The sequence below is a fragment of the Oncorhynchus clarkii genome, chromosome 18, assembly GCF_045791955.1.
Source record: "Oncorhynchus clarkii lewisi isolate Uvic-CL-2024 chromosome 18, UVic_Ocla_1.0, whole genome shotgun sequence".
NCBI lineage: Eukaryota > Metazoa > Chordata > Actinopteri > Salmoniformes > Salmonidae > Oncorhynchus > Oncorhynchus clarkii.
Window position 1 is genome coordinate 18,807,822 of NC_092164.1, and position 9,143 is coordinate 18,816,964.

Below are 9,143 nucleotides of genomic sequence, written 5' to 3' on the forward strand. Positions count from 1 at the left end.
TCTTGTCTCTTATGTCACGTCTTCAACGTAAAAACATGTAGTTGCGCTTCTTTTGGAGTTTGTTAATACTAATTAGTATTGCCTAAAGAAAAGGGCCCAAAATGATAACTCCTCAATTTTACAAGCTGGTTTTGTAAGCCTCTTCCTACAATTTCACTTTACCCTATTCAAACACACACTTAAACAGCATTAGATTATCCATCTTTATAGATATGAACATTTTCAGATCAACCAAATATATACAGGTTTGACAAGTATTTAAATGCATCATCCGTGACATTCTTCAGTGAATACTTTGTGAAATTCCTTTGTGATAATCATGAATTTCTGAGGAGAACCTTGTGCAATGTGAGGAGGATGCATTATATAAAAGGCCAAGTAGGCTGCGTATAGACAGGCAGCCTGATTCTGATATTTTTCTCATCTAATTGGTCTTTTGAACAATCGCATCAGATCTTTTTCAGACCTGAAAAAAAATATCCAAATTGGGCTGCCTGTCTAAACACAGCGGTAGAGTTTTCCTTATCCAATCTTGTTCTGAGGACGAATGTGAATGGTTGGATGAAAGTTTAATGGTCAATTCTTATTTTCAATGACGGCCTAGGAACAGTGGGTTAACTGCCTTGTTCAGGGGCAGAAACTACAGATTTTTACGCTGTCAGCTAGGGGATTCGATTGTGCAACCTTTCGGTTACTAGTCCAACACTCTGACCACTAGGCTACCTGCCTAGTCCTGTGACTTTCCTCACAAAAACATATCACCATGCCAACGTGGAAATTAGATGATTTTACAATTGTATAACCATGTTCGATTAGGGGCTTTATTCAATCCGTATGGCCGAAGTTCCACGTTATAGTGCGATTGAAATTGAAAGGCAATGTCCCCGCGTTCGTGTATTCCAGGGAAACGACACATCAGCTTAATCAGAAATGACCTTTACATTTCAATCATACTATACTGGGGATCTTCTGCGCTACAGATTGAATCTAGCCTTTAAAATCACTCTCAGAAATAGAAGTGATATGCATTCATGTAAACTCATCCGACAAGACCTGACGATGAGGATCAATGTGAATATAAAAAGGCACAGTCAATTACAAGCTAGAAAAGCTCCCGTATACACCATTTCAAGTCCCAGTGCAGCCAAATGTGATTTTCCTGTGTTTTATATACCTTTCACACTATTGGAGTAATACTATGAAATTATGAAAATGATGATGCCCTTGTAGTGTAAGAGCTGTTTGAAAAGACAGGCTGAAATTTCAGGCAATTTTGGGATAAGAGTTTACCATGCGGTAAATGAGTTAATAGACCAATAAGAAAGAGCGTTCCAAACCTCTGCCAATAAGCCAATTGTCAGTTTTCCCCTCCCACTCAGGCCACTCCCAGACAGTATTTGCAACATTGTTGAGAAATTGCCCTTTTGACTAAATAATTAGTGGGATTCATATTTAAACTACCTGAGTTGAGTTTCAGAAGACATTCACAAACCCTATTTGGTACATTGATGCAGTGGCTACAGCAGATACAGTAAATATATTTGGAGCTGCTGGTGCAAATAAGTTGTAAAAAAAAAATGTTTACATCACTGGTATGCAACAACAAAAAAAAAATGACACTTTATATGAGATTGATTTGGTATGGCTAAATAACTTAAGTTTACACTTTGAATACACATTACTACATTTAAGATATTAATTATACAAAAACAGATGAATCATAATCTAAAACTGCTGCAAAAAAATGAAAAACGTGATGTAGTTTACACTTACAATCAGATAATAGGCCACACAAGTGAATCTAAGGAAAGAGTCCTCAAATTTTAGCCCTTGTAAATTGTATACGCAAGTCGTCTGGCAAAAAAATACTTATCAGTCAAGTCACAATTATACAAAAAATTGCCATGGGTCTCAATGGTTATTTCTTTAAATTGATAGATTTTTTATTGAACGTTCGTTTAAATGATAAATAAAATAAAAACGAAATAAGGGACAGTTAACATTTCCCAACTTTTGTAGCTTGGGGAAAAATCCCTACAACTGCGTCAGTGGATTTAACTCAACTCATCCTGTGGCACACTGGACCAAGCCGTTCCACCGCTTTGCAGATTCCTGTCCAAATGGAGTTTCCAACATGTAGTGTTTGCTGGGTGATAAGGCACTGTTGATCTCTGTAGACTGGAGAATGCCATGGGACTGCAGTGCCAGCCAACTCCGAGGAGCAGTACTCCAGGCTTTAAACAATAGTCAAAGCCTCCTCTAGGTTCTTACAGGGCCGTCTCAAAGATGACCAAGTTACCGTCTGCGCCGACCCCGCCGTTGGTCGTACTGGGACGACTCCGGCTATTGTATGCCTGAATCAAGATGAGACAACCAGTGTTTAGTGGATGCCAACCCGAAACACCAGAGGTATGTGGTGGACGCACAAGAACACAACTCCCACACATCTGTGTGGTAGCATGTCACTTTGAACATTTCTAAGCTATTTCACTGGCAGAGAACAGAGTGGGAGAGTAAAGTAGAAATGCTCTGTTGAGTCAGTGTGCTACTTACCTGTTTAGCTGACTGCAGGAGGGCAACGGCCTCCTGCCTGCCTGTCTGCTGGACCATCTTGAAGAAGATACCATCGTGGTTCTGAAGTAGGGTGTGGGGCTCGTCGTATGCGCGGATTTGACCCGCGTCTAGAACCTGGGAACAGAGTCAAGTTATATAGTAAGTAATCTATGGTGTATCATTAGGGATACAAAAAGGACCTGACAAGCCCTTGGACATTAAATGAAAACCAGTGTATTTAAGAAAAAAACTAAATTGTAATACTGAAAAGTAGACCGATACCCAGTTGGACGTGTTGGGTGATCATTGTGACTGGAGAGCTCTCACCAGAATGCGATCGCTGTCTATGATGGTGTTGAGGCGGTGGTGAGCACGGTGCACTCCCTGAAATTGTCTCGTATCGTCTTCTGGATCAGCTCGTCTGTACTACAGAGCCAAGACAAACAGACAGGTGAGGACACGCAAAGCTGGGAGGAAGAAACACACAAACTTTTGTCTACTAGTAGATGCCTCCCAGTCTTATTTTGCATTCATAACCAAGTGGAAAGTTGGTAATTACCAGCTGGATGCATTCACATGCTTTCTTATTGAGAAAAGACAAGTGGCTTATTGACAACAGGCTGCATCAAACTAAAATTACAGCTATCATGCCTGTAAACAAATTAGTGTTCGAAAACCATATTACTAAATTGCTTTTTATATTAAAAAAAAATGTTTTTACTGTTTCATTTAACTGCCAAAATGCTGTTATTGAGAATTTCCTTAGTAGGTGACGTCAGAGGTCAGCATGTGAGAGAAGTCGGAGCTCAGGGATGATGGACAAATTTCCCCACTAGTAATTACCAGTTGGAGGGGCCTTCAAGTGGATTTTTCCCAGTCATAAGTGGTAAATACCACCTTCCCACTTGGCTATGAACGCAGCATTAAAGCATGTCAGCTGCTCAGCTCTAAAGGACAGGCGGGAGGTCCTCCATGGCAACGTGTGTGTGAGAGAGGAAGCTCTTTACCTGGGGTCCACGTTGGCCGTGGCCTCGTCGATGATGAGGATGCGGTTCTTCCTCAGGGCGGCCCGGGCCAGACAGACCAGCTGCCTCTGACCCACACTGAAGTTGGTGCCCGAATCAGCCAGAACCGTCTCCATCTTATTGGGCAGCTCCTCCACCACAGACTTCAGCTGGACCTGGAGAGAAAACAGTTACTGGAGTAAAACCTTGATGCCACCAAAAGCCCATTAACCTGTATGTAAATGTGTGTGAGTATATCTCGTTACTGTATCTGCATCAATGGGAGTCTGAGGCGCAGTACCTCTTGGAGAGCGTTCCACAGGTCCTCGTCTGTGTGCTGGCTGAAAGGGTCCAGGTTCTTCCTCATAGTGCCTGTGAAAAGCACTGGGTCCTGCAGAACAGAGGGGCCACAAACAGAAAAATGTAATAAGCTCTAACAGAGCCATATCTGAACTAGAAGCCTTTCCTTTACTACATTCAGAAGGACTAAGGGACAGAGCAGCCACAGAAGACCCACCAACAGTAACTACCTGAGGTATGATGGACATCTTCTGGCGCAGGTCATGAAGGCCGATCTCGGAGGTCAGATCTCCATTGATGTAGATCCTGCCCTCTGGCTCTGCCAGGCGGAAGAGCGCCGATACAAGGGAACTTTTCCCCGCACCTGTCCTGCCCACGATGCCAACCTTCTCTTTGGGCCTGAACATGGCCTTCATGTCCTTCAGGACCACAGGTCCGTCTGAGCTGTAGGAGAAGCTGACCCGGTCAAAGGTGATGAGGCCTTGGCTTGGCCACTCAGGAGGAGGACGCTTCTGGGTTTCCCAGGGTGCTTCACTCTCCAGCTCTGTGTACTCCACCATCCTTTCCACTGGCGTCATCTGAGGACAGTGAATTAACCACGTCAGTCCAACAGCCCTGGCTTTTGTACTAGCATGGCTTCTCTAAGAAACCCAGTACATCATTGGGGGTGAGCTCCCTGACATCCAGGAAGGGAAGGCCAAGAAAGTCATTAAAAATTCCAGCCACACAAGCCATAGACTGTTCTGTCTGCTTCTGCACAGTAAGCGGTACCAGTGGATCAAGTCTGACAGCAACAGGCTCCTGAACAGCTTCTATCCACAAGCCATAATACTTCTAAATAGCTAAAGAAAATGGCTACACGGACTATTCGAGGTATCCTTGTATTTAATTGTGTCTCTATGCTCACTCACAGGACTCTACACACTCCATGTGCACACACACACAAATACATATCATCATATTAGCTGCTGCTACTCTGTTTATCATACATCCTGATGCCTAGTCACCTTACCCATATACATATCACCTCTACCACTCCAGTATCCCTGCACATTGTAAATATGGTACTGGAACCAACTGACCCTGTATATAGTATGCATACTTAATTTCTAGTGTTCTTATTTCTCATGTTTTTGTTCTGTTATTTTTAGTTCTACATTGATTACTGCATTGTTGGGTTTAGAGCTTGCAAGAAAGGCATTCCACTGTACTTGTGCAGTACGTTAAAACGTGAAACTAAAAGCACAATAGAGAGCGGCATTAAGAAGCTTCAGAAAACCCTCAGGCTGGATTCTTGAAAGAGCTGTTATGGACGAACATTCCATCCTGGCACGAATACCAGCATGAACAAGATGAAAGGCCAAATAGACCAGGAGGCAGTTTCAGAGTCACCACTAATAGTTCTGAGAACTGGGTTACACATCTCAATCAACATATTTACAGACTAAGTTCTCTGGTGAGTTTGTAAAACATCTTGTGAAGATGCAGGGCCAAAATGTGTCGTGGCTCACCTGAATGAAGTCCACAAAGGTCCAAGGTAAGGCCGCGTCCAGTTGGCCGATGTCCTTAGAGAAGCGGTTGAGGACTCTTCCTGGGACACAAGAGGAGACAACACCAGGAATTTAAAGACTTTTCTTTCTTTGTCTACAGATATGATATGTCTGACCTCAAGTAAACACAAATGCAGCATCTCTCAACACAAAACTGTGGCAACAGAAAATCTCTTTCCCTATATGTTCCAGTTTGTGCATGGCTTATGGCTCACCAATTGGGTTGATGTCAAAGAAGCGTACAGGTGTCCGGAGGATAGAGTTGAACATGCGGTTGTGCAGAGACTGAGCAGCTTTCACCAGCACATTGAACATCATCAGACTCCTGGCAAAGCCAAAGATGAGTGTTGCTCCAGTCAAACCTGAAAACACAGATTTCCCATTTTAGGATGTTACATTTTGTAACACAGACAGACACACAAAGGTTATAGAGGAAGAAAGAGCCTGCATGACTGTTAAAGGAATTTCATTCCTATATGTTTATTAATTAATACACTCAGCCCATTTCTAAGAATTCGTAAGATACTTATTTGCATAAAATGGACATAGACCAGTCTCAAAATCAATCAATAGCATTTATTATCGAGAGTACTGATCATGGTACAATTTACAACTGGTTATAAACTAAAAATGATGTCATAGGTTTTGAACGGTCCTTCCTCCACTCCGATACAATGGCAGTATAGTTCACAAGCCTTCCCACATCGTCCACCACCTGTTAGATAATTTACTACCAGCCCAAGGTCTCCCTGTGTAGAGATAAGGAACACAGCGTTCTAGCCAGTCTGACGAGAACTTCATTCGTTTCTACCAAGGAACAGACAGTCTTTGTTCTAATTCTTGATTATAATTACACACATTATATTCAGTACTATGATTATAATAAGATTCATACATCCATACAGTAACATTATAGTATTCTGTTTAGTCATAGTTCTGATTGAAATGTATACATCATTTAGTCATTATTGATAAAAATCCCTTAACAATGACACTATTGTAGGAGAAGCAAAACAATTTCCAGAGTAGGGTTTCCACGGTGTCTCACCTGCGTAAATGCCGAGGTAGAAATCCAGGCTCAGCTCTTCAGTGACGTTGACACCATTTTGGACGGTCACAGTGCCGTTAACGTTGAGCTTCTCCTGCTCTCCTGCCCTGTCAATCACAGAGGAGACAGAGCCAGTCCCAACACAGCATGTTAAAAGGGTAACATGACAGTTGCATGACTGGAAATGAACAGTGAAATTAAAACGTCTTACCAATATGCCAGCCACCAGTCCTGTAGAATGTATGCTGCCTGCACACAAAAACATATGTTAGTAGACCTATATCATTTAATGAAGTCGTCATCAGATTGAGTTTCTTCCGCACTACTATTGCTGTTTTTGACCATGTAGTTGTACTGGGGTTATGATGTCATTACCTGAGCTAGGAACTGAAGTAATACAACTCCTATCAACACCAGGATGTTGGCGCCTGCCTTCAGGTACTTGACGCCGATGGTCCCCTCCGAGCGGCTCTCCTCGACTACTGTCTGGACAGGCTCTGCCTGCATTACACAAACATCATAGGATTTATTGGGGCTATTCATTAAAGCCACTGCAAATAAAATTATGCATGACAACTGTGCAAAGTGAGTCATTCTGTGCACTCTGTGTAGGAGAAACTCTGTAGAGGTTCAAGCAGGAGGGACGTTGAGAATTTACACAACCCCTGTGCTGGGGAATCTGAGCATGTCAACAAGATACAAATTAACTTCTTTTGCAGTGGCAAAAAAAACATTTGTACGTGTTACTAAAGAATTTCAGTTAATTATTAGAGATACTGCCTTGGGCCAAATCAGTGTAATTGTGTAAATGCCGAATCTCTATGGCAAGACATCATTCACCCAAGTGTCGTCAAAATCGTGTCAGTGCTGTCTGAGATATTGCGTGTGACGGAATTTGCTGTGTCTGGCAAACTTCTACTAAAGGTTTGTACGCCTTCTTGTGGACAAAAAGAGCAAACACAGGTAACTTTCTTCACTCACTGCTTTGCTACAAAATATCATAATGGACACAGAGTGAAAATGCTCCTAGTGACTATCTAAGGGCTGAACCGGAAGTGGGGGGGGGCACAGGAAGCTGTTCAGTTCCATCTTTAACAGAGCGTATGGAGGCGGTGTGAGAGACCACTGAATTCTGCGAGAGGGTGCAGCAAGCGGCTTTCAGTCTCTGCTCCTGGGGCTTGTGACCCCTCCTCCTCTTCCCTCTTCAGCAGGGAGGTGATGTTGACCCCAGAGCGCTGGAGTTCAATGTACGTCCCCCATGTCACCATGTGACCCTGAAACCGACACACGAAAGTCACACCTCACCAAACATCTGGAGTTTGCATGTAATGTATACAGTTGAACTCAGAAGTTTACATACACCTTAGCCAAATACATTTAAACTCACTTTTTCACAATTCCTGACATTTAATCTTAGTAAAAATGCCCTGTCTTAGGTCAGTTAGGATCACCACTTTATTTTAAGAATATGAAATGTCAGAATAATAGTAGAGGGTGATTTATTTCAGCTTTTATTTCTTTAATCACATTGCCAGTGGGTCAGAAGTTGACATACACTCAATTAGTATATGGTAGCATTGCTTTTAAATGGTTTAACTTGGGTCAAATGTTTCAGGTAGCTTTCTACAAGCTTACCACAATAAGTTGGGTGAATTTTGTCCCATTCCTCCTGACAGAGCTGGTGTAACTGAGTCAGGTTTGTAGGCCCCCTTGCTCGCACACGCTTTTTCAGTTCTGCCCACACAATTTCTATAGGATTACAGTCAGGGCTTTGTGATGGCCACTCCAATACCTTGACTTTTTTGTCCTTAAGCCATTTTGCCACAACTTTGGAAGTATGCTTGGGGTCATTGTCCAATTGGAAGACCCACCTACGACCAAGCTTTAACTTCCTGACTGATGTCTTGAGATGTTGCTTCAATATATGCACATAATTTTCCTACCTCATGATGCCATCTATTTTGTGAAGTGCACCAGTCCCTCCTGCAGCAAAGCGCACCCACAACATGATGCTCCCACCCTCGTGCTTCGTGGTTGGGATGGTATTCTTCAGCTTGCAAGCCTCACCCTTTTTCCTCCAAACATAACGATGGTCATTATGGCCAAACAGTTCTATTTTTGTTTCATCAGACCAGAGGACATTTCTCAAAAAAGTATGACATTTGTCCCCATGTGCAGTTGCAAACCGTAGTCTTGTTTTTTTATGGCAGTTATGGAGCAGTGGCTTCTTCCTTGATGAGTGACCTTTCAGGTTATGTTGATATAGGACTCATTTTACTGTGGATATAGATACTTTTGTACCCGTTTCCTCCAGCATCTTCACAAGGTCCTTTGCTGTTGTTCTGGGATTGATTTACACTTTTCGCACCAAAATATCTTAATCTCTATGAGACAGAACGCGTCTCCTTCCTGAGCGGTATGACAGCTGCGTGGTCCCATGGTGTTTATACTTGCGTACTATTGTTTTTAACAGATGAACTTGGTACCTTCAGGTGTTTGGAAATTGCTCCCAAATGATGAACCAGACTTGTGGATGTCTCTATGTTTTTTTGGAGGTGTTGGCTGATTTTCTTTTGATTTTCCCATAATGTCAAGCAAAGAGGCACTGAGTTTGAAGGTAGGCCTTGAAATACATCCACAGATACACCTCCAATTGACTCAAATGATGTCAATTAGCCTATCAGAAGC

At 42.6% G+C, this 9,143-nt stretch overlaps 1 pseudogene; it reads right to left on the minus strand.

The window, feature by feature from the left end:
- Positions 1 to 1,637: 1,637 nt before the first annotated feature.
- On the minus strand, positions 1,638 to 9,143 carry LOC139372505 (ATP-binding cassette sub-family C member 4-like; annotated as a pseudogene).